The sequence below is a fragment of the Urocitellus parryii genome, unplaced genomic scaffold (genome assembly GCF_045843805.1).
Source record: "Urocitellus parryii isolate mUroPar1 unplaced genomic scaffold, mUroPar1.hap1 Scaffold_53, whole genome shotgun sequence".
Lineage (NCBI taxonomy): Eukaryota > Metazoa > Chordata > Mammalia > Rodentia > Sciuridae > Urocitellus > Urocitellus parryii.
The window spans coordinates 1,987,989-2,014,999 of record NW_027554068.1 but is presented as its reverse complement, the minus strand read 5'-3'; positions in this window follow the sequence as shown (position 1 = coordinate 2,014,999).

Genomic DNA, 27,011 nt, shown 5'->3' with positions numbered 1-27,011 from the left:
AGGTCCCGAAGGTAATACATGGCAGAGCTGGAATTCTAACCCAGGTCTGCCTCTAGAGCAGTTTACCTGTCCCTTCTAGCATGACTTTCTGACAAGTCCAGACCCACCCAAACTCAACCTCCTGTACCTGGTTTGGAGAGTCCCAGGTACATGAGTCATATAAGGCCCTGATAAGTCCTTCTGCAAAAGGAATTTTCTAATATTTCTTTAACCCAGCACTTCCAACATTAATTTGAACATGAGATCCTTATAAGTGTGACCAGAATTAAGACATTTCAGAAGTGACCTTGGGAGACACTGGTCTTGGTAACTCACAGAAATTTCAAGTGGTCTTCCTGATTTCCGGGAAGAGAATTCTGGATATATTTTGGAGACTCAGTAAGTTGCTGAAGGGATGGAGAGAGATTCAAAGGACTAAGGGGGCTATTTCAGAGCAGGAAGTGATCCCAAGGAGGACCCTAAGTGGGACACTGGAGAGATTTCCTCCCTCCCTCCAGAGAACAGAGCCAGGGCCTGTGAGGGGAGGAAAGGGGTTGGAGACTGGACCTGAGATGGGCCATCTTGGTCAGGAGTGAGCTCCCCACCGCCAGCAGTGTGCAGTTAGAAACTGTTGCATTACACTGCTGAAGGTCACTTCCTCTAGGATTCTGGGCTTCGGGGAAAAGAAATGCCACCCCAACTCGGCCATGCTAAGTCCCCTTTCTCTCCAGAGTGGGCATAAAGAAGCCAGGCGTGGCACCTTCATGACATTAGGAAAATCATTATAAATAAGATAGTTCCTATGAAAGCTGATGAGCTCTCCACAGTCCATCTCCTCTCCACAGGAATAAAGCCAAGCCCGTGACTCCAGTGTCACCTCCCGACATGGACTAGAGGAAACTCTCATTTAAAAAAGTATAACAAGAAAAGTGAGTGACAATACAAGAATTACTAATTGGGCATTATGTAAAATTGTGGATGTGTAACCGACGTGATTCTGCAATCTGCATTTGGGGTAAAATTGGGAGTTCATAACCCACTTCAATCTAATGTATGAAATATAATATGTCATGAGCTTTGTAATGTTGTGAACAACTAATAAAAAAAAAAGAAAAAAAAAGAAAAGTGAGTGACAGTCTATTGACATTTTAAAAAGTGTGTGAGCAGGAGGGGGCGTGACTGGCTGGAGAGACACAGAGACGGGAGGAGAGAGGAGCCATATCTGTCCCCTCCATCTCCGCTAAACCTGGGGGGACTCAGGCTCCTCCATCACCCAACAACTGTGGCTCGGCGTCCCCTCCACCAAGAAGGAGGTCGAGGTGAGAAGGGGTGGGCCGGGTGCAGGCCACGGGCCTGGGGTGCCCCAACTCCTAGGTCAGGGTCTCCCCTGGCTGGGCTCTGGTGGCTCTGTGGGACTGTCCTGGGAGGGCAGGTAGGGGATCTGGCCAGTGGCGACCAGGGGTCCATGTCCCCTCAGCTTTCCAGCAGGCTGCGGGCTCGTCTCGTGCCCGCCCCACTGCCACCTGCCCCCTGCCCCCACCGTCACTCCCCCCCCCCCGGAGCTGAGCGCAGCCTGGGGTGGGGGTGCAGCGGTGTGGTACAGATGTCCACGGAGACCATTCTAGGGAGGACCTGGGGCCACCCCTGCTCCCTATCCAAGGCGAGGGGCGAAGGGGCTGGCCCCAGGGACTTCCTGGGCACCGACAGGTACAGCGCCCTGGGGATTCGTGGGCCTCCACAGTGACGGCCTCTTACCCTGCCCTCCTATGCGCGTGGGCCAGCGCACACTCACGAGGTGGATGTCACACCCCTGCAGCAGCATCAGCGCACGCGCTGGAGGGGCTGTCAGGGGGCGGTCCACCTGCACCTGCGCAGACCGTGGGCACCCACCCCGGGATGCATGCGCACCCCGCCACCACCACACAAGCACACACACACACACACACACACACACACACACACCCATTCTGTCTTAGGCACGTGCACGCTTATGTGCAGGGGACAGACCCTCTTTCTGACCTGTGTCCCACACTCCCAGCAAGTGCCCATGTAGCACCTGCCAAACCCATGGGGAATTGCGAACGCAGTCACTGTGACCTCCCCACCTCCCAGGACCCCACCTCGTGCTGCCCCACTCCCTAAACAGTGTTTGCACAGCTGTCCTGTGTCCCCTGAGCGCTGGGGGAGCAGGCCACATGCGACCTCGGTGGAGAATGTCACCCTCTCCAGTCCCTCCTGCCCCCAGCCTGCCTTTGTCACCCAGGACAAGGCTCAGGGGACCCTGCTGTCCTGCCCTCCTAGTGGCTTCCCCGCCAGTGCCCTGGGCAATGAGTGAGCCTCGGGCGCCCCTCCTCGCCCAGTTGCCCTTGCCCAGGCCTTATCAGTGGGCGCGGGTGGAGAGGACAGGGGCTGCCACTCGGGGAGGCCTGTTCTAGAAGCATCCGCCCGTCCCTCCCCTTCCTCTCCACCAGTCCAGCCTCTCACATCTGCTTTTGTCCCACCTCTCGGCCTTTGTCCAGGCTGTTCCCTGCACCCAACTCGCTCCTTAGCAAGGATCCCTAGCCGCCCCCTCCAGGAAGCCCTCGGGGTTCCCTGCCCTCCTGGCCTCGAGGCTGCCTGCACTTCTTCCCTGGTCCCCTCTCACTCCAAGATGTCCATTTCTTGCTCCCTGAACATGACCATGGGATGGGGAAGAGTGGAGTCGTGGGGAAGGTGGACAGCTGGGCTCCCATCATCCTGGCACCCCCAGAAATGGGGGAGAGCCCTGGCCAAGGGCTAGACCTCTGCAGGAAGAGGGTGGACGGGAGGGAGAGTCCCAGGGAGTGTGCGGCGCCGAAGGTTTGAGCCAACTGTTCCTGTAAGCTGTTGGGGGCGGGGTGGGGGAAGAAAGAAGAAGAAAGTTCTTGTTTCCCTACAAATCATCATGGAATGCATCTGTCTCAATTTTGATCAAACAAATGAAAGGGGAAACGAGTTCTTATTGATGAGAAGAAAATGGAGACAGCAAAGCCCATAAGCTTCTCTTTGGTGAGCCTGCTATTGTGCTTCCGCCTCTTTGACGTCCTCCCAAGGGCTAGACACCGGACCCTCCCAGGGAGGTTCCCACAACCTGGACAGTGGAGCTGGAAACCAAGTCCACACCCGGTGTGGGGGGGGACTTCTCACTGCCTTCCCATGGCCTGGCCATCCTGAAGCCCGGGAGGGCGTGTCCAACACAGCTAGATTAAGGGAGGCCTGACAGCAGGTGCCAGGCAGTGTGCCTGCTCCCAGGGACCCCAGAGGCCATGGCCAGCCAGCACGTGAAACTCGAGACCAGTCCATCCTGCAGAACACAGAGATTCCCAGCCGCCAGGCTTCATTACTATGCATCTAGGACACAGGCCCTGCCAGGGGGCTGCTGCAAACGCATTTGCCAAGGGTGGCTGCTGGAAAGATGGGTGCCACAGGCTTCTGGGTTCTCTCTTTTCTTTTCCTCTCGTCCTTCTCGACAATGTTTGATTTCGTTCCCTCTTTCTCTTCCTATCTCTCTTTATGAGTCTTTGTTTCCTCTTGCTCCTCAGCTTTCCTTCTTCCCTTCCCCCTCCAGCCTCCCACACCCCCGCCCCACCTCACCTCCTTCTCTCCTCGCTCTCCCCGCTCTCCCAATCCTTCACATCTCTGAATCCCTCTTCGCCTTCATTCTCTGTCCGCTGTGGTCTTGCTTGGAAGGTTTAGCCAAGGGGTGCTCAGGGCTCCCCTATCAGCTGCGGATGCACTAGATTTCGGGCTAGATGGGCCCATCTCAGTGAATTAGCAGTATGGACCCCTGGTGGTCATTGCCTGGAAGACTAGAGGAGGTGCTGGCCATTTTCTTTATGCTTGTTTCTGCAAACTGCACCCCCCACCCAGCTCTTATTAAATCTCACAAATCAACTGGATTATTGATTATTGTCTTGCATTTTCTCTCTGTTGATCTCTCTCTGTCTCTGTCTCTCTCATTTTTTTTCTCTGCCCCCCTCACCACCACTCCCGCTCACACACTACTGAGAAATTGGAGAGCTTTATTTCAAGCATCAAAATTCATCTGAAGCCAGGCTCCATGGGTGGTATACGACTGTAATCCCAGAGGCAAGGGGGCTGAGGCAGGAGGATCATGAGTTCAAAGCCAGCAAAAGTGAGGTGCTAAGCAACTCAGTGAGACCCTGTCTCTAAATACAATACAAAATAAGGCTAGGGATGTGGCTCAGTGGTCCAGTGCCCCTGAGTTCAATCCCCAGTACTGCCCCTCCAAAAAAGGAAAAGTTCATATGAAGTGTGGTGTTGTGGGATCCTTAGTAAATCAAGTCTGAATTTCTCAGGAATTTAGAAAAAGAAAGTACATCTCTTTTTCATATCATACCAATGTTTTTATACATGGGTAGAAGAGAAGTGACCTTTCTCTTCCCTTTGTTAGGGAGTTCCTGGAAACTCAAGCCACAAAGAATCCATCTACAAGGAATGTTTCGCAAGATAAATGGATGACTCTCCTTTCCAAGTAGAGCAATAGCATGGACCCTTTGCTTCATGCTACTAACACAAGCACAGTGAGGAAGGTGTCCCTTTCCCTCCTTGGGGGCAAAGAAACTGTTGTAAATATGCACTGGGGCCTGTCAGGGCTGCTAGCTTTTGCTGGATTGATGGGCCATTCCAGGCCTCTGCCTGGGCTGGCCAGTCAGACAACCCCTTGAGACTTCATGATGGTGACCCAAGGGCCTGTCCACTTTTTCTCCTGTCCTTTCTTATCTCTGGCCAATCCCTTAGATGAATGACTCTCATATTTAGTTCAAAGGCTGTGGAACAACACCAGTACGTCTTCCTGAGGGTCTTTTGAGGGGGACAGCTGGTTTTATTTGTGTGTTTATGTGAGAGACTTTTGCTGTTTAAATTTAATACACTTCAACAGCATTTCTTCAAAAGCAGCTTTTGGTGGTGGCTGTTTTATGATAAATGTTGACATTTCATTGAACTTAATAGACTCAAAAAAGACGATGCTGGAGGGGGGCATAGTCTTTTTAACTGTGGATGGAAAACATTTTACTTCAATTCTGGGACTAGAAATGTCAAAATTCTTCCCTCTTGAAAAGTAAAGAATTAGGCAGATATTACCTTTACTATAAACTGATGTGAATCTTACAAATTTCTATCAATCTAAGCTATAAAAAATAGCCTTTTATTTACAATGTGTGTTACTGTCTGAATTTAAATTTGTGAAATCTTCCTCTTATACCATGTCTGACTTAGCATCTGGGTGTCTACTCGAAATCATCAAAAAGTAAATCTGAAGCTGTCATTAAAACCAAACTGCTTAGCACATGCCTGTAATACCAATGGCTGCAGAGGCTGAGGCAGGAGAATCACAAGTTCAAAGCCAGCCTCAGCAATTTATCAAGACCATAAGGAACTCAGTAAGACCCTTGTCTGTAAATAAAACATAAAAAAGGGCTGAGGATGTGGCTAAGCAGTTAAGCATCATTGGTTCAATCTCTGGTACCAAAAAAAAAAAAAGTAAATATCACCGGTATTAAATTCTAGCATAGAGATCATGGAAATGTGTACACAAATATGTACCTTTGCAATTTTTTTGGTGTGTGTTACACAGAGTACTAGCTTTAGAGCAAGAGAGGTGAGCGTTTGAATTCCAGCCCCATACATTACTTAAGTCCACCATGCCTCACTCAGATTATAATAAGTGATGATTAAAAAAAGAAAATGCCCTTGGGGGGCACCGTGCTTGCAGCCCCTTGGGGAGAAAGACGTATTTACAATACACCGTAGGAATTTCCCCTTGTGCTTACTCCAGTAAGCCACTAGGTGGCACTCACTCTGGGGAATCCTTCACCTGCCATCTTTAGGCATCATTGAATTCGCCTGCATTCAATCTCCTTATAATTTTCAAAGGGTTTGTGTTCCCATATGTGGATTCCACTCTCATTGGCTTAGGTACAGTCATTTTGGGACAAATTATTAGGACTTCCATCCACTTTGTGGTCTGAATGAGGGGCTGAAGGTGAGTACAGAGAAAAGAGACAGTGACCCACCTCTGTGCCTCTTCTCCCCATATTGACAGATGTCACCTCCTGGGTGTTGGAGGTGGGAGAGGAGAGAGAGACAGGGTGTTTACTGCGTGGGAAATTGAAGGCAAAAACGGAAAGGAAGCCAACTTTCACAAGCTTCCACTTGGAGAATAGGATGAATTTGTGACCATCTAAATATTTGTAATTAACTAAGTCTAAGAGCATGAAGTACCACATTCTTCTGAGACTGGGAGAAAGTCAGCCCCTTATGCCAGTGTGTGAACATTACAGAGCTTCTTTTCTTCTGAGTTATCTTTATTACTGCATGGATGTTATTGTTTCAGTGTGTATCAATGTCATGAAAGCCTGCTTAGATGGCAATAACACATTTTCTAGAATGTTTGTGAAGAAGACAAACAGTATGCATTTGAATCTTGGCCTGGCGGCCTCAAGTAACTAATTTAATCTATGCAAACAGTTCTTTAATCAGTTAGGTGGAGCCAAGTTATGTACCTCAGAAAGTATCTGTAAAAAGTAGATAATATAAAGGGCTTAGTCCAGTGCTTGACACAGAGCTATCAGTGTTACCATTATGATTTAGAAGGCTTGCATTTTGCAATATTTTGAAAGGACTCTTAGCAAGGCTATGAACATATGAACTAATTTGTGTATTTTCTTGTACAGGTCAGTTTACTATTAATTTTGAGAGGCAATTTGCAAACGGATGTGAAATTGTACAGTGTGGTAAAAACCAACTCAAGCACAAGAAAAAAATGCTGAATTAGTTAGAAACTAAAGCATACACAAGAGCACACACTGCGTGCCTATAATCCCAATAATTTGGGAAGTTGAAGCAGGATTGCAAGTTGAAGGCCTGTATTGGCAACTTAGCAAGACCCTCAGCAACCTAAAGGGCCCCTGTCTAGAAATAAAAAATAAAAAAGAACTGGGGTTATAGCTCAGTGGTAAAGCATCCCTGGATTCAATCCCCAGTACCAAAAAAGAAAGAAAGAAAGAAAGAAAGAAAGAAAGAAAGAAAGAAAGAAAGAAAGAAAGAAAGAAAGAAAGAAGAGTAAAGCACACACAAGAAAAGAAGGAACAATTACTTTATGGCAAGAGTCACTAGGAAAGCCCAAGGCATGAAAATTAACTTCACAACTATCCTATGCTAGCTTGTCATGCTCCACTTGAAAATATGCACCTGGCAAGAACTCTGATTCCAAATACTAGTTCCCTCTTATCTGGCAGGGTAATAGTTTCCAAGACTCCCAGCAAATGTCTGAAACAGTAGATAATAACAATCCTATGCATCCTATGTTTTCTTTAAGATACATACTAATGAACAATTTTAAGTAATAAGTTAGGCCTAGTAAGAGATTAATAGCAACAATAATTAAATTGAAAAATTATAATATTAATTATGTGAAATATTGTAATATAAATTATGTGAACCTGGTCTCTTCCTTTTTTATTCTTTCTCTCAAAAAGTATTACTTTAATACAAGCTTTAAGATACCACAACAGTTGACCTAATATCTGAGATGTCTATTGAGTGACTAACAGGAAGGTAGCATATACAGTATGGATACATTGGACAAAGAGATAGTTCACATCAGGAATGGAGAGAGATGAGATTGTATCATACTACTCAGAAAGGCATGCACTTTATTTTTAGTAAAATAAAGTTCCTGCTGGTCTACTTTATTTCACTAAATGTCAAAATGCTCCATGGCTCCTTTATGAAGTGTATGGTTTTTGGTTTTCTGGCAACTCTCTTCCCTTTCCAGAACCCAAGTTGGGCTGTCTGCCTCATAGGGGCCCACCTGAACAAGACACAGTAAACTAGGCAAAGCCATTCACAAATCCCATCCCTCTGGTCACAATGACTGCCTCGGATATGACCTGATGACCTATTCAGAGGCAATAGGGACACAATGTGACCTAGGCTGGGAATTCTAGGAGAGAGTCTCACTGGGTCCTGCTGGCCTGGGTGCTGAGGGATGACAGCCCTGGGCTTCTGTGGCCACTCTGCAGAAACTGAGCCAGGAGATAAAGAAAGATGGTTGCTGGTGGCATCATTGGGGCCATCTCTTTCCCTGGACTTTTCACTTCAATGAAACAAGAACTTTTTCATGGATTAATCCAGTTTGAATTGGGGTTTCTGTTATTTGCCACCAAGATATAAACACTTGCCCCCCAGGTTGTACAGATTTAATGAGGTGCCCTAGGAGGGAACGTGCAGCAAAGTGCCCTGTGTTGGAGTGCTCCAGGAATCTCCCTCTTCTCCACCATCACTGGCCTTGTGTGCTAGGATGCCCAGGGAGAGCCTCATCAGTGGTGCTGAGATAGGCCTGAATGTTTGGGAAGGGAACAGAAATATGCAGAGGAGGCAGGGGGTGGAGGGCAGTGTTGGGAATTTCCAGTAGAATGGTGGCAGGAATGTGTAATGCACACTTTGCACACACTGAGAAGACAAACCAGTAGAATGAGGACTCCTGGACCAGAAAATGATAAACCAGCTGCCCAGACGAAAGCAGTTCTTGGGTGCAGCTAAGGAGTTTGGACTTTGCCTGGAAGATACAGAGAAATATTGCTGCCTGGCTTGACCTGACAAATTAGCATTAATCAGACAAATCCCCAGCTGCAGATGATGACTTATCAGGGAGGCCATTTCCGAGGCCACCGCAGGGAAACAGGCCTGACGCAGCCCAGGCCTAACCAGAGGGGGCCAAGTGGAGGTGAGGGCAGGGCAGTCCAGGGGCCAGTGCACTGTTCTCAGCACTGTACACTTAGCTTGTGCTCATGACCTCTTCCTAGCAAGGGATGAAGCACCAGCCTTGAAGCACCAGATTGCTATTAGCCTTTGTCCTTGAGCAAGAAGAATGGGGTTTCCAAAGCGGCTTTGCTTTGTTTGGCTTGCTGAGTGATTAGCAGTTTTCTGTTTTGCTCTTACCACACCCTCTGACTCACCCTGTGTACTGTAGGTGTGTGTTTCTTTTCAGAGCTTCAGAATAAATGTCTTCTTCTTCTGCAAACATCTCGTTTTCAACAGCACTTCATTCAGTTTATACTGATTTGTACCTGCTTTTTGTAAGACTGGAAAATAACCTGGGTAGGATCTAGCTCCCAAAAGCAAAGAAGAAATCAGCAATCATTTGTGAATTTGATGTGCAGATTTTATGAAAATGTTGGAGGTAGAACAAAGCAAAAGTTTACTTTCAGAGGTGTTAATATGGTGCTGTTGGGTAAGCCCCGATTGGAGGCCAGGATGCATGAATTCTAGTTTGAACTCTCATTTGCAAGGCAGTACACACTAGCTAACATGCCTTAGCATGCTCCTTGACATTGCTGTTCTGAGTGTTCTCAGCCATAAGATGAAATGGCTCTCTTGGAGGCCACTCTTAAATTGCTCCCAGCACTGCGAGTTTTAAACATCTGTCTTGTGTTGTCAATGCAGGTCGCAGTTCTCTACTGGAATAAGACAGAGCATTACAGTTACAGGTACGGGATTTATTCCGTTTGCCTAGCTGGTTCTGTGGGTCAGTGGTCTTATTCTTAAGAAGCATCACATTTATTTAATTCCTATTGGATCCAGAAATATTTACATTTTAAAAAGTACAAATAAGTAGGGGTATAGTTTAAGGAGGCTCACTAGTATAAGTTGGTTCCCACTCTGCCATTTATAATTGGGTGATTTTAGAAAGAGAAAGTCTTGTTGATCTGATTTGAATCTTTGTTTCTTTATTTGTAACAGGAGATAATAATACAAATAGGATGGATTTATTTTCAGGATCAAATGATATAATGCATATATAATATACTTGGCACTGGTACTTAGTGAGCTCAATAAAAGGGTAAATATGGTAAAAAGTGCTCATTTTACAGGCTAATTTTCTGCAGCCTTCATTCTTCAATCAAGGACCTAAATCAAAGTATTTACAGTTCCCATAATCTCCATTCAAACAAATTCATCAAGAGCTTAACTGGTCTACTCTTTCCATGAGATTGACCTCTCTGGATTCTGCATATGTTTGAGATCTTAGTGGTTGTCTTTCTGTACCTGACTTATTTCACTTAGCATGGCATCCTCCAATTTCACCCACATTGTCACAAAAGACAGAATCTCCTTCTATTTAAAGGATGAAGAACATTCGATGGTGTGTGTGTGTCTGTCTGTATGTGTGTGTATTACATTTTCTTTATCCTTTCATCCAGTGGTAGATATTTACTTTGCTTACCTATATCACATGGTTTCTCTTATTATACCCAATTATTTATTAGTTAAAATTAAATTTTAAAAAACTTTAAAAGGTTGTCATATTTTGTGCTTCATAGGTAAGTAAAAAACACCTTCCCCAAATTTAGGGACTATATTAGGTTACCAGGTTTTAGTTTTATAAAGTGAATAAATTATAAATTATGGGCTGGGGATGTGGCTCAAGCGGTAGCATGCTCGCCTGGCATGCATGCGGCCCGGGTTCGATCCTCAGCACCACATACCAACAAAGATGTTGTGTCCGCCGAGATCTAAAAAATAAATATTAAAAAAATTCTCTCTCTCTCTCTCTCTCTCTCTCTCTCTCTCTCTCTCTCTCTCTCTTAAAAAAATAAATAAATTGTTGCCATTACATGAGTGTGCCACCACACTTGTGTAACATCTCTCCTGACTCAGGAGACTGAGGCAGGGCACCGAAAGTTCAAAGCCATCCTGGGCAAATAAATGCAACCCTGTCTCAAAATAAACATGAAAAGGGCAGACAATGTAGCTCCATGGCCAGAACTAAGGAAAAACTTAAAACAACACCATTAAAAAAACACAAACTATTATCTGCTATCTTCATAATTATAAAACAACAGGCATGGTAACCCCCAATGAGTCATTATCATCACCTTTCATTTGGACTATAGCTATAGCTTCCTATCTCATTTCCTGGATCTCTCTTACACTCCTTTAATCTTGACTTCACCCAGCAGCCCAAAGTTTTTAACATATGTATATGTGTGTGTGTGTGTGTGGGTGTGTGTGTGTATGTATATATACATACACATATGTATATATCATCTAATGACTTTTCTGCTTAAAATATTTCTTCATATTCCTATTAAATGTGGAATTAAGGTCCTGTATCAGTCAGTTCTTGCTGCATAACAAGCTGTCCTCATACTCAGTGGCATAAACTGGCTCCTAAGTCTGTGGGACAGCTGGGTGGCTCTGCTCCAGACTCTATGTCACCAGGTCAACTGGGATGGTAACATCTCTCACTCTTTTGTGAGCAACTGGCCACCCAGGCATACTCTTTTCACAGAGTTCTCATAAATCCAAACTCCACCCTCCAGGTAGATTCCTGATCCTTTACTGTATGTCACAATGGCTAACATGTGCTAGTCAAAGTACCTGGCCACATGACCAATAGCAATGGACATCAGACAGGAGAGTATAGTGCATCCCACAGAGGAAGGACCTGGGAATGAACATTTGCTGAACAATAATCTAAAATAGCCATCCTCAAGCCTGAAATCAATTTGATCGGGACTTGTCCGCCTCTCATCCCAGCCCACTGTCCCTGTGACCCTTATATGCCAACTTCAGGATCTTCTTTTCTTCTATGTACCCTGTTCCTTCCATACTTGGGGACTTTGAGGGGGCTGGCTCTTTCTTCCTTGGATTCCACTCCTTCTCCCCATCACCTCCACCAATGGGCTTTCATAGCATTTTACTTTCCTAGCATCTATCACAGTTTTAAAAATTACACATCAATCTGATTAACATCTACATAATCTACAAAGTAAAGATCAAGTTTGAAATGCCTACAGTGGTAACCCCAGCTCTTGGCAGAGTAGCAGAAACATAAGAGTCTTAATAAGTTTACTTAAAAAACTTGTTGGGTGCATGAATAAATGAATGAATGAATGGATAACTGCTTCTAGAAGTGTGAAGTGGTCCACATCCTGGATAACACCAGGTCAATGTATCAGGGACTTTTAAGATCACTGATCTTTAAATACAAAAATCCCATTCTTAGGAGTTTTTCATGATGAAATATTCAGAAATGGGCATGAAGAATTATACAAAGTTGTTCATGAAAAATGCTTTTAAAAAGACAGGCACTGTCTTTTTAATGATTCTAAAAGTTGTTTTTAGAATCATTATTGCTTTTTGTGCTTTTAAAAGTAATCATGCTTGCTCTAAAACATTCAAACAGTACATCAGTATAAAATGTAAAAAGCAAAATTATCTGATATTCTCATAACCCAGATATAAGTATTATTTGATTAATGTAATTTTCTCCAAATGTTGCAGAGGTTAACCTTAAGTAATATAACATTTTTTTCCAAAAATGGGGTTATAAAAACATCTGCCTTAATTATAAATGAAATAAAATTTTTTCTCTCTCAAATATTATTATATATGGACCTTACAGTAGGCCATGTTGGGCTTTTCCCATACTCCTCACAGTTCTACACTCTCAGCCAGGGACAGCCAGAAGAGCAGACGTGATTGCGCATTCTTGGCCAGTGACAGCCTCTTACTGCAACTGCTTTCAGCCAGTGAAAGCTCCATGGTCTGTCATAATTGTTATATAACACAGTAATTCTTATTCTGCTATTTTGAATTCAGGTACAGAGTTTAACCCCCTATTGATAGCAAAGTGTTTGCAGGTGAAAGTGTTGCACATGGTCCAAAAAAGCAAAGAAGAGGATCATGTTGGATTCTCAAATGGAAGTGCTGCCATTTGAGAATCCAACATGATTCAAGGTACTTCAATTGACATGGCAGAGGAAATAGAGGACCGACATGAATGGCAAAGTAGTAATTGTGGAGATTCTTTGACATTGTGAAGGGTGTCATCAACAAGGCCTTAACTTGAAAGAATGGACTAAGAACTACATGAACTGTAGCTGGAACCATGCCATTATTTCAGAAAATTTAAGGAGCAAGAAAATCAATTGCCAACGTGGAATTCAAGAAATGTATCTCCCTAAAGGCAGGGCTGTTAGCACTCATATAATCATCTGATTCAGCTAGAGCTTCAATCTCTAGGAACTAATCAGTTTCCGACACTAAATGGAGTTTGTGTGTAGAGTACAAAGTATTTGCAGTGTTCTTTTAATTTTTAACTTTATAGCAATATATAATACCTCAATACCTTTTCATGTGAGCATATGAGTGTGTATAGTCTCTTATTCTTTCCAAAGACTCCATAATGTTTGTAGTGATTTGCCATAATTTAAATATTTAAATTTATCAAATACCTTCTAATTGGGCCTTTGGATTATTTCCAGTTTTCTATGTTATAAACAACACTGCAGTTCTGATATATTAATGTATATTTCTCTTTAGTTCTTGTTTCTGGATTTGGGGGGGGGGGATTGGAGATTGAACCCAGGATCTTGTACATGCTACTTACTCAAGGATTCTGCCACTGGACTACATCCCCAGTTCTTCCATTTAGCTTTTGAGACTATTGATTTCCCATGTCTTCACCAACCTGAAGGATATTCAGATGTTTTAAAGTTTTGTAATTTATGATTGACAAAGCTTTGTATTATTTAATTTGCAATTCTTTCATATTAATAAATTTGGATTTTTTTTATTGTTGGTCATTCAAAACATCATATCTTTCTTGATATATCATATTTCACAATTTTTTTATATTGTGAGATTTGTACTTCAAATGCTATGATCTCCTGTTTCATATTATTTGTGTATTTTTATGGGTATATTTGTAACACTGAAAACTTGTGTATTCAATGTATTTTATAAAATAAAATACTATGTAGTCATGATAAATTCTACTTCTAAGGGATTTTTTAAAAATTATATTTATAATTATTTTTATTTTATTGTTTTGCCATATTGGGATCAAACCCATGGCCTTGCATAGGGTAGGCAAGCACTATACCACTGACCTATGACCCAGACCTCCAAAGGATTTTGAATGATGGAAACATTCATTACATGGTAAATAAAGAAAAAGTGTATCTTACTGGTTTTAATTTTTAAAACATGTGAAAAAAAACCTGGAAGAAATGTACAAAGTACATTTTTGTGACTTTGAGAAATGAAATTTATATGTAATTTCAAAACTTTCTTTATTTTAATATTTTCCAAATCTAGAACAAAGCTTATTTGCCTGGTGACCAGAAAAAAACAAAAATGCTTCAGCTATGACCAGAAAAAAAAAAGTCATAGCTGACTTCTAACCTTTACTTCTTCTGCTTTTCATAATGGTCAGCACTAAGGTATTTATCCCAGTGGCTCCTTATTAAGTATGTGGGGTACCGTATGTGAAATGGCAGCTCTGAGGGACATTAACCTCAAGGAAAAAATAAAAATAAAACAAAACCAAGTCCTTTGGTTGGGGTTCTGGTGCTTGTGAAGACTGAAGTGGACTGCCATGTGCTTTCATTTTTTGATGTAAGACTTTAGTTCCATGCAACAGGTACCTACATAAATAATGGCTTATTAAAATTTGATATTTGTAAATCAAATTAGACTATTTTTAGGTATATCCAACTTTCTCTACATTTCCAGCCTTTTAAATCTAAGTAAAGTGCCTTCAGAAGGTCTTCCCAAGAGCTTCTGGGTGTCTCCCATGACAGGGACCTCTGAGCAAGGCTGTGGCATGACAGACTTGACTGAAGATCTGAGGCTCACAGGGGACTTCCCAGTGGAGAAAAGGGAAGCCATCAACAAGACATCTGCATATGACTGTCACAAATATTGCACCTCTCCTTGGCCAGGCTGACCTTTCCTCAAGTTGCCAGGGTCTGCTTGCTGCAGGTCAGAGCCTCTTCTCCCATCTTCATTCCTGAGTATCCACTCCCTGGTCCCTAATCCTGCCTCTTAGGTGGGCCAGGGAAACCCCAGGAACTCTCAGCATGACCAATGTGCCTCTCTAACCACAGAAGAAATGTTAAGCCTGCCCTGTCTAAAGCATCCCGGCTCTGAGTAAGAGTAAGCAGAACACCATCAAAATACTATTTTGACCTAAGAAGAATTCCATAGTTACCCACTTGAAGCCAGGAGCAGAAACAGCAATGGTACTCAAAACAGCACTGGTCTAAGTTGTCTGAGTACTCTCCTGCAGTACTCTGTCAAAGTCATGGCCACAGGATTCTTGCAATGAAAATGCCTGTGTCATGAAAGTGGCATGCAGAACCTGAGGATGCCAACAATTTGGAAAGGAGACTTTCTGAGTATCATGCTGTCTAGAGATGATTATAAATTTTAATTAATTGATGTTTTTGTTTTTAAATTATAATTACAATTAGTTTAACTTCAAGTTTTATTTTGTTGTAAGTTTAGTTAATTCCACAGTAAGTAGTGGTGGGTGAATCTATTTATCAGTAGTTTTGGAGTTTTTTTTTATTTTTGGAGTAGGTGGATAGATACATAACTGCCCCGCCCCTTATTTGTTCATACAAAATACTCAATTGTTTTCATTGAATTCCTTCCCAAAGTGGTGTGGGAGTACACAGGCTAGATAGGCAGCATTTTTCATGAAGCTTAACAAGTTTGAAATAGGGATGAGTGGTATTAAAAGTATTTAGCAATTGGTAAAACACGGAGGGCAATTAATTGGAAAGATGCTGCTGTTGAGGGAGAGGCAGCTCCTGGAGTGCCTGTCCTGGGGCAGCTGTTAACTCTTCAGTTGTTGAATCTTGGAGAGGTCCAGGGCTCGAAAGAGTTAGGAACTCGTGGTAGGGTTCACATTGACTGTTTAGCAACTTTTAGGGAGGTGTTTTGATATTTAAGTAGCTGGTAGGATTGTACCACTGTATGCCTGGTAAGTGTCCACTCCAAATGTAGATACAGAATTATAGAATCCTTAAGTTGGGAAATGTTGGAAGTCTTTAAAGAAATCATGGTTGAGACAGGAGGATCACAATTTCAAAGCCAGCGTCAGCAACTTAGCGAGACCCTGTCTCAAAATTAAAAAAAAAAGGGGGTAGGGTGGGGGGTTAGGGGGGTCTGGGGATATGGCTTAGGGGTTGAGCATCCCTGGGTTCAATCCAAGAAAAAAATAAAAGATTATGACTCTAGACAATGACCTTGCCAAAAGCAAAGACCACAGGAGCCCTGTGATGGATGAGTGATTCTGTGACAGAATGGACCTGAATGCAAGGCTGCATGCTGATCAAATTGCCACCCAGCCTTTCATCATGATGTAAGGCCGCTGTGGGTTTTTATTTGCGGATCCCTCCCACCTTTGTGCAGGAGAATGTGACTTCATATCATTACAGTGTTTTATTTTCTGATCAATGTCTTAGCCCATGCCTGGCCCAGTCCCTGTGTCTATTCTACACATGTTGACATATATTTGCTAGTATAGCATCTATTATATATGTTTCTGTTTTGATTTCTGCCCCTTTTTTGGGACAATTCTCTCTTCCCATCACAACTCTTTGTCTTCAACAAGAAAATGTTTTTTATCCTCTGTGTTTTACCAATGGAACAAATAAAGACTCAATAGCTGGGAGCTGTGATGTGAATGCAAAAGGTAGCACACAGCCAAGAGGAGTGAGGGACTGAGAAGAGAAGATGGGAGGAGCATTGCTGGCAGGGAGCCCTCCTTCCTGGGCTGCATCCTGTGATCAGTTCTTTGAAGTGCCCTTTACATGGACCTTGACCACCAGAGCTGGGCAGAGGGTGGGGCAGCAGTTAATGTTCTTGGGAGAGCTGATGGCTTTGATGGCTTTCTTTTGATGAGGACGTGAGTGTGCTAAGGATGCTGTCTGGTGCCACAGGCTGGAGCACAGGGGCAAGGAGGTACAGCAGTGCCATGCTGAATGCTCAGATGGGCAGTCCAACTCTGTGTGACCACCGGAGAGGTTTATTTTGTTAAATCACCCTGGAGTTCCTCTGGAGTCTGAATTTGATATATGATCCATACTTAGTATGATTGGGACTATTATTGCTTCTATAAGGATAAGAATAAAATAAAAACTCCCAAATTCACTCCCTGCTACCCTGTGAGGGCAGGGCAAGACACCTGTCAGTTTCATTTATCATGCACAGCAATTGCCCACCAGGGGCTTCCTGGAATGATCCATAGTTGCTATCTAACTTGAATCTGGGAAATAAATTGAGTAAACAGAAGTCATTACAAAGTAAGATATGTATTAGTTCAAAAAATTTAATTGAAATAAAAAAGACCAAGTTGTCATTCTTATTTAATCAACTTCATAGATAAATCATCTTATAAAAAGCAACATGTGTAGTGAGGAGATTCAAGGATACCCGGCTACAGGAGGTTGTCTTCATCCATGATAGTAAATAAATATGTCAAGTGTTTAAATGACCCAAGTGAGCCTGAATCTTCCTCTCTGTAAAAGTTAAGTCCAGACAGAGTATTCCTTGGACTCCCTCTGAGGTGAAAAATTCCCACACTCAATGCTTCTAGCTGGACTACTAGGGGGTAATCTTGAGGTTTTTCCAGATCATCTTGATGTTAGCAAAACTTCTTAAGTGCTTTAGACTCTGAAAAATGCCCAAGGGAATATACACTCCACTCTGGATCTGATAACAGTCACTTCCCATCCCGTTTGCTAGTTTTTCTCCTGGTCATCCTCAGAGATTACAGGTATTGGTAACATATTAAATTCTTGCATTCAACAAATATCATCCAGCCAGGCTCCTTTGTAGGCACATAGTCTAGAAGTCAGAGCAAGGGTATGTGGGCACCCTGAATCAGATAACAATTTGGAGCTCAAAGTTGGTTAATAATTTAATAGCCTCAAATTATATTCTGGAAAATTATGCTTCTGTGGGCTGGGGATATGGTAGAGTGCTTGCCTTGCATGCGCTTGGCCCTGGGTTCAATCTGCAACACCCCAAAATAAAAAGAATTATGCTCCATATATTAGGAAATGACAAAAGAACGTGCACCAAAAAGAAATGTCTTTCTATGTCACGCAAAGGCAAAGGCTACTTTATATTTTACAAACTTAATGGAGCATTGTATGGTGACCCGAGTTAATTGACATCATATTTTTTATTGATTTGTTTTAGAGTTGTATTTAGAAACTATCAAAACTGACCCTCCCCCACAAGTAGCTACCCCTGACTTGTCCCTACATGACTGTCCTGTAGATTATAGTTTGTTATTTTTCTTTCAGTAATCAATTGCCAAATTAAGTCAGAAAGCATTTTAATAAATAGATCACTATAACACTGAATTTTTCCCCCTGGGTTCCTAAATGCTTATTTTTAAGGTTTTTGTAATTTTTCTCTTTGGCACTGGAGAGTGAAACCAGGGCCTTACATGTGCTAGACAAGCTGCATCCCCATTCCTGTTTAAATTTTTAAAAAATTTGAGCTAGGATTGTGCTAAATTGCCCAGGCTGACCTTGAACTTGCCATCCTCCTGCCTTAGCCTTCCAAATAGCTGGGATTATAGGCATGCTCCACCATTCCTGGCCTATTGTTATTATCATTTTTATAAGCTCTTCAACACTCTTGGTGAAAAAAAAAAGATTAGGTAGAAATAAACTATCAGCTTAATTAATATTGGAACATGTCTATGTTTAGATTGTTTATATTTTTTCCTTACTAGATTTAGGTTTTTAGCAGGGGAAAAATCTTCCAAACATATAATCCGATATGTAAGAATTATGTAACTCCTTTCACTAGATATTCACCATCTTCTATGTAAATCAACATAGTGAATCATATTTTCCCAATAGCTTTACAATATAATGCCAAACCGGTTTTGTTTACTTATAAATTTATCTACAACTTGAGGCTTTGCTAACTTCATTTTGGGGCCCTCACTCCTAGATATTCTTTGCACCTACAGAAACTGGTAGTTCCAAATTTAAGAGTATTTTTCATGAACCTTGAAAAGAATTTTTTTTGGTAATAACATCTAATCTGTCCCTTCCATCTGTTTTGTACATACAAACATTCTGTAAATTATAGTTTATTAAAATGAGGCATTCCTATAGATACATGCCTTTGAGGAGGAATGTTTTGTAGAGGTCTCAAAATGAAGGGTTATGGTTTCACAATATAAACATTTTAATCACTGAGATTTCCAGGTGTGAGACAAAGGATCATATGCCTGTAATTTTGCTTCATGGAGACAAACTAATAAGACACAGATTTCATGAATATTCAACATAAGTTATTTTTTTGTGAAATAAAAAAAGTGCTTTTAGTGATTTATTTTTACCATTTAGTTCTGCCAATGGGGAATAAATTACTGTGGAGTTCATTGTGAATCCCAAATCTACAACTCCTCCTTAGGTGTACCTAAACAGGAAGAATTTCAAGTTCTAATACCCCATAGAAAGGAAGTCTTCAGTATTTGTCTTAAATATATTTCTGCATTAGTCTAAGGGAAATAAGATTTCACTAAATAGTTTAACTAATTTTTCTGCTTCAGATAGTCAAGGCTTTAAATCAAAGGTCATTTACTGTGATCTTGTATCATCTTAAAACTCAATCATAATTAATTTGCTTTTCCAAACTTAATAGAAGAGCGATCCATTCTTACAATGAGACCTTTGCTATTTAATGCTGTGTTCAAAGTAAGAGACAGAATTAGGAAAGAAAAGGATCCCTTTTACGAGCTACTTATCAACCAAGAATGTATCTTTTCTTGGGATTGCTATGGTGTGGTTGAAGTTTAAATAATTTGCTCACAGAAAGAACTTTTTAATACATAGAGTAATCTTTGACCTTTGCTATATGAATCGACAGAGTACAAGAGTCACTTTCAGTAAGTTTTTGCTCTTCCTTAAGAATGTCAGAGAATTTGGGGTGGAAAACATCATTAGGAAATCCATGTATACCCGTCAATGCTCAGTATTTTATTTTTTTTAAATTAGGTATTTTGTAGATTTATGTGTTCATAAATATCAAATTTTGATGACTATTAAATAATAAAAATTACTTTATTGATATTATCTAGATATTATGCTTAACATTTTATGTAAATCATGAATTTATTCTATCATAATAATTATGGGAATACTTGTAGCCATTTGGAGAAAGCTAAAAAGCAACCATAGCCCGACAGTAGAGGAGTACCTGGAAACGGATAAGACGTGATTTGATTACATGTGACATTTAGGATATAGATTTGGTAGCTTTGATGTTGATCAAATGTGGGGGTGAGGGAAATGGAGGGAGAAAGGTATTTGCCATGTAGCTGGCTTGGATTCCTGGGAGTTGAGGTTGGCATTTATTGAAATTGGGAACAGAAGAGGAGGAACAGTTTTAGGTTGAAGGGAAAAGAGCCTTTTGTTTTGTTGTGTTGAGTTTTAGGTGGCCATTAGATATTCTAGCAAATCTAGAACTTGAATGGGAAAACAAACTTAAAGTCACATGGTCAGGTTTTGAGACAGGGTGGTCTGGTTTCAGATTCCCTGCTCTTAAGCACTACACTATACTGTTTCTCAAATCTTGGGCATACTCTTCTCTAAAGAGGTAGATTTCTTTTTGGGTACCAGGGATTCAGGGGGACTTAACCACTGAGCCACATCCCCAGCCCTTTTTTGTATTTTATTTAGAGACAATAAAATAAAATAAAATACAAACTTGCTTAGCACCTCACTGAGTTGCTTAGTGCCTCGCTGAGTTGCTGAGGCTGGCTTTGAACTCATGATCCTCCTGCCTCAGCCATCCAAGACATTGGTATTACAGGTGTGTGCTAGGGTATCCAGATAAGACATAGATCTTGAAGAACATCTATTCATATTCTTGAAGGAGATCCATTCATATTCTCTCTCTCTCTCTCTCTCTCTCTCTCTCTCTCTCTCTCTCTCTCTCTCTCTCATGCTGGGAATCAAACTTGTATGTTAGGCAAGTGCTCTATCATTGAGATACATCCCGAACCCAATACCTATTTTTATTTCTTTCTGTAGGACATGGGTTTTAATTCACCAATTCCACAAACTGCTTGCTTGATCTTGGGCAAATCATTAACCAAATTTAAACCATAGTGATAAACCTTTACATGTCTTTTAAAATGTTACTACAAAAACTGACAATATCAAGTACTGGTAAATAATTCCCATACATGGTGAGAACACAAAATGGTACACAAATTTAAACATGTACTCGTTCTATGTATTTACTTTAGAGAAATGATAACTTAGTATCAGACAAAAAGCTACACTGAAATAACTACAGCAGCATTGTTCATAATTGCAAAAACCTGGAAACAATCCAGATACCCTACATTTGGAAATGGGTCAACAAACAATGGTACATCCACTAAACTGAGTACCACCAGTCAGCAATTAAAAAAATAAAATAAAATAAAAAACAGAACTGTTGACACTCTCAGCATGGATGCATTATGATAATCCTATAGTATGCTAAGTGGAAGAAATAAGGCTTAAAAAGTGGCAGATGGTAGGACTCCATTTATAAGACATTCTGGAAGAAACAACACTATAGTGAAGAAATACTATCAGTGGTTACTAGGGTTTGAGGGACCAGAGAGGATTTGACCATAAAGATGCATGGTGGGGAAATTTTCTGGAGAGTGGGAACTGTCCTTTTTCCTGATTAGGGTGGTTGTTACAACAGTCTGAATTTGCCAACTCACAGAACTGTTAACTGCAAGAGAATTTTTTTTAAAAAAGTGTTATTATTGGGAATCGAATACAAGGGCTGACATAGGCTATGCAAGTGCTCTACCATTGAGTTACATTCCCAGCCCCTCAAATGGATTTTATGATATGTAAATTTTAAGATTTTTTTTAAATAATGGGAGATGGACAAATAAAATAAAAATGACTTTAAAATGGTTAAAAATCTTCTGTCTGTAAAAATGATCAAAAGCCCTAGATACAATGCAGATGAAATTTTCAAAAAATGGTGAACATTTGCAATGCCCCGTGGGCAGAGGATGGGCACGTATGACCCCTAAATGTTGTTTACAAATGTAAAGTAACCAATTGCCCATGCACCTGAGGTCCTTTAAGGGCGAATTACTTCCAGAGACCATAGAGGCAGCACAGAGGTCCTCCAGTCAAACTCAGAAGACCTCCCGTCAAACCCAGAGGAACAGCAAAAGTCAGGACAGTTGTCTCCTCTGCCCTTGGATTTGTTTGGAGGGCCTGCTTTGCAATCCACTGCCTTTGTTTAATTCACTCACATTGTGGGTGATATATAGAGTGGGCTGATGTGACCGCAAAAGCATTCTGTGAGTGCTTGAGGGGGCGTAAGCTTGGGTGCCTGCCTGGGTTTCGGGGACCCTGAGCTGGGGAATGGCATGGGTCTCCGTCACTCTTCAGGGTAACTGGTGGAATGTGGACAGGGAGTTTTGGGGGAGGTCTCATGTCTCTGCTAAGCTCCTAACCCTTTGACTGGTGCCTCCAGATTGGAAATCAGAAAAGTGACATGGGACAGAAAATCTGAAGAGCACAAATATGAATTTCTTAGTGTAGCAGATTGTCTAAGTAGACTGGGAAAGGTTGAGGGAGAGAGGCCATCAGGACCAGAAGAGGACAAAGAAATGGCAATCCTATACTTTATTTCCTCCCTCCCTCCCTCCCTCCCTTCCTTCCTTTCACCCATTCTTCCTCTCTTCCTTCTTCCTTCTCTTGTGATGGGAACTCTCCACTACACCCCAACCTCACATTTCCCTCCTCTTTTGTGCTTTTTCTGTATTCTTCATTCTTTTCCTCCTCTCACAACTAACTAGTGAGCAGAATAATAAATATTTACTAAATGTGACAGAGAAAGATCTGTGAAAGATGATATATTAATTTCCTGGGTCTGCCATAACAGATTAGCACAAATTTGGTGGTTAAAGCAACACAACTTTATCCTCACAGTTCTGGAGGCCATCAATATATTGGCAAGGCCACACTTCTCTCAAGGCTCCAGCAGAGACTGTACTTGCCTCTTCCAGCATCTGATGGCTCCAGGCATTCCTTGAGCTATGAATGCCTAACTTCAGTCTCTGCCTCCCCAGGAACATGTCCTTTTCCGCGGCTCTCTATGCATATGTCCTCTGCTTATAGCTTGGAATAATTATGCAGAACCCACTTGGATAATCCAGAATGAGCTCATTTTAAGATTCTTTTTAAAAAATATTTTATTTTTTAGTTGTAGTTGGACACAGTATTTTTATTTATTTATTTATTTATTAAACTTTTTTTTTAACACAATGCCTTTATTTTTATGTGGTGCTGAGGATTGAACTCAGTCCCGTCCATGCTAGGCGAGTGCTCTACCACTGAGCCACAACCCCAGCCCTTTATTTTTATTTTTATGTGGTATTGAGGATGGAACCTTGCACATGCTGGGCGAGCAATCTACCACTGAGCCACAACCCCAGCCCAAGATTCTTAATTATAATTGTAAAAATTCTTTTTCCAAGAAAGGACATATTCACAGGTTCTGGGGGTAAGGATCTATCTTTTGCAGTGGGACTACTCTTCAAGACCTTATGGATGAGATTCCAATCTCCAGATAACATTCAGTTCTCACTCATTCAGTAAGCCAAATAGTTACTGGGATGAATGTTACCTAACCTCATACTACAACAGAACATGGAAGTCTATTGGTAATGTACTTAGGAAGCTGACAGTCTCACTGCAGATCCACAATAAATTCTAAAACAAACACCAGCAACAGAACCGCAAAAAATACCACCCTACAAAAAAGGTAAAGAATAAAGTAGTAATGTAAGTTTAATAATATAAGCTGGATGCAGTAACACATGCCTGTAATCCTATTGACTAGTGAGGCTGAGGCATAAAGATAAAAGTTCAAGGCCAGCTTTAGCAACTTAGCAAGACTCTGTTTCAAATTAAAAAAAAATTAAAAAGGCTGGTTTATAGCTCATTGGTAGAGTGTTGCTGGGTTCAAACCCCAGTACTGCAATAATAATAATAATAATAATAATAATAATAATAATAATAATATAAATGTGGTTAAAAAGAAACTAGTTGAAGAAACAAGACTAGCACATCTCATAACTAAAGAACAATTTAACCAATAGTGATGGAAAAAATGGACAAAGGATAAGAAAAGAGATTTGATATAAAAATCACAGAAAACATGCTATAGCTCAGTTATAGTAAGAAAAATGCAAATTCAAACTCTCTGAGATACGTATGTCTCAGAGCATAGATAAGTCTTCCTAGTAGGTAGCTAAACATCCATAAGTTTGATCAGACTCTTTTGGTGAGGCTGTGAGGAAACAGCATTTTCATACATTGCTTATGGAGCGTTTGGGTACAGTCTTACAGAGACAATTTAATAGTATCTATATGATTTTTCTACAAAAAATGTAAAGTATGTATTCTTTGACCCAACATGCCCACTTTTAAGATTTTATTTTACAGGGTGTAAAAGCTGTGTTCAAATTACTGTGTGAAGCATTAAGGAGCAGAACGCTGGAAGTGACCAAAGATGCTGTAATAGGAGGCTGGGGTTATGACTATTGGTGGAGGGAGGGAGCTCTATGGACTGGAGTACCAGGAAATCCTCACAAGGTCCTGTGACTCCAACTTTCCTTCATTGTCCTTAGCTATCACTCTTCTCAAACTACCATCATCTTCCAGACAGTGAGTGCTCCTCTGCAGTGGTGTTCTGTTTCTTGCCTCAGCTTCTCCAGCAGCTGTCAGTATGTCGTGGTAAGGTTAGCTAAGGAGCACACTGAAGCAAAAGCTCACTCTTACCCAGAGGTGGTGGATGCCCAGTTGACATAAACACACAGGCCCAAATTCAACAGAGCTAGTACAGCCATTCACTGCCCATGAGGGGATACATGGACCAACATGCAGTTACTAGGCTAGACTCAGAGGAAACCTGCCTGCACTGGGCACACCAAGCCTGATAAACTGTGGGTACCCTTTGGAGGAAATGCAGGGGCATACATTCACAACACACACACACACACACACACACACACAACACACACAACACGCACACACACATTCACTCACTCACTCACTCTCTGTGAAATTCGACCAACTAAGGAATGAAATTGATTTGCCAGGAAAAGCTTCATCATAAGTTGTAGCATTTCAATATCTTTGTGTTTCTAGACTCCAAATCTGTCTCTAATCTCAGAGTGGTTCAGGAGAGAATGAAGAAAGCAAAGATAGGAATTCCACAGACTCAGCCTTTTAGCAACAATGAGCAATAAAGTCTTGGGTGATCACTGGATTTCTTTGAGATTCTATTTTTTGCTCAACAAAATGAAAGTTACCTTTGGCAAATCAGTTAGCTTAACAAACCATGCTAAAACTTGGTGGCTTAAGACACCACCAATTGAATCTGGGAATAATTCTGCAGGTCACTAATTTGGACAGGGCTCAGGTGGGTGGTTCTGGTTTCATCTAGACATTCTCCTGCATCTTCAGTTAGTGGCCGATTTGGCCAGTAGCCACATAGTGGCAGGTACAGCTCATCTGACTCTCCTCCTACAGTGTTCTCTCAAGTTGGGATAGGATATTGAGAGAGTGGAAGGCCCCTTGAAACCTAGATTTGCATTAGCAACAGAATTGTGTCATGCCAAAATTGATATGTGGAAGCCCTCACCCTCTGATGTGACTGTATTTAGAGTCAGGGCCCATGAGAAGAAAATAAAGTTAAATGAGGTTATAAGGTTGGATTCCTAATCCAATACAACTGAAGAAGAAGAGACATCAAGGATCTCTCTCAGCCTTTGCACAGAGGGAGGGACGCAGTGAAAAAGCAGCCATCTGCAAGCCAGGGAGAGGCCTCACCAGAGCTCAGCCCTGTGAGATGTTGATCTTGTATTTCCAGCCTCTAGAACCGTGAGGGAATAAGTTTCTGTTGTTTAATTCACCCAGTCTGTGGTGTTTGTTATAGCAGCTAGAGCAGACTAACGCACATGGACTAACTATCAATTCTTCCACATTCTTTTGGCCACAGAAAGTTATGAGACTAAACCCACAGACTAAGCATTGGGAAACAGATGCCACATCTTAAAAGGGAGATCTGCAAAGTCACATACCAAAGGAGTATGTATGTAGGAATGATAATTGACGCTGCAGTTTTTTATGGATCCCATAAGATCACGCAACGTGAAAGTGCTTCTTGAAGTGTCAAGTTCTATGGAATGTCGACTATGATTGGCATTCTGGCCTGCTGTATAGCAGCACTGACTATGTCTTCCATAGCAAAAAAGAATGGGAATGTAGATGTTTCTACATGGCACATTTCCCCCAGGGAGTTCCCAGAAAGGCCTGTAAACCTTATGATTAATCAGAGAAGCAGTCATGGTTCAGTTGGAAACACTGCTTTTTCATAGCTAAAAGAGCCCAAAAATAAATATTTGAAGGATTGTCCCATTCAGTGAATTCAAAAAACAGGAAATCAATGGTTGGATGAATAGAAGAAAGAAGGGATGCAGATCACGTTGGGTTTGAGGACTTGCCATCCATGCTCAGTACTTCCCCAAAAGACCAAGGGAGAAAGTGGGAGGCAGCCACCTGTGGGCAGATCTTAATTTCAGTACTGAACTTCCCATGGATCCTAAAAATGGGTCAGGGTTCAGCAGACTTCCTTCACAATAGGTGGACTATTGAGGAGGAGCACACCATCATCACCCTTATTGACACAGAATTTACAAGGAGCACTCTCATTCCCTCATTGACAATTGTCATATAAAGAGGGGATGCTGTGGGAGCATAGGCCTGGCCACTCCCATTTGAGAACAAGGTTGGTTTACACGGTGCAACACACTTCAGTGAATCTTTGAGAAGTCAAAGAGATTGAGAGGTTGACTCCAGACTATTATTGTTCTCATCACACTGTATTGTAGGGCAAAATTAAAGTCCATTTTTTTTCTTTTCTGTATCTGTAGCTTAATTGTCCCCAATGGGGGCACTGAATAATTAAGAGATTGAAGAACTCAGTGAACATTTGGTGAATCAATAAGTAAGTGAATATATCAGTGACATAGTTAGGGCTTAAAATTATGCATTATGTAAAGCACTAATAACATCTTTGTCCTTTTCATGTTTTTGTCTCTGAGTCTTCTGTGTACTGTGTACTCA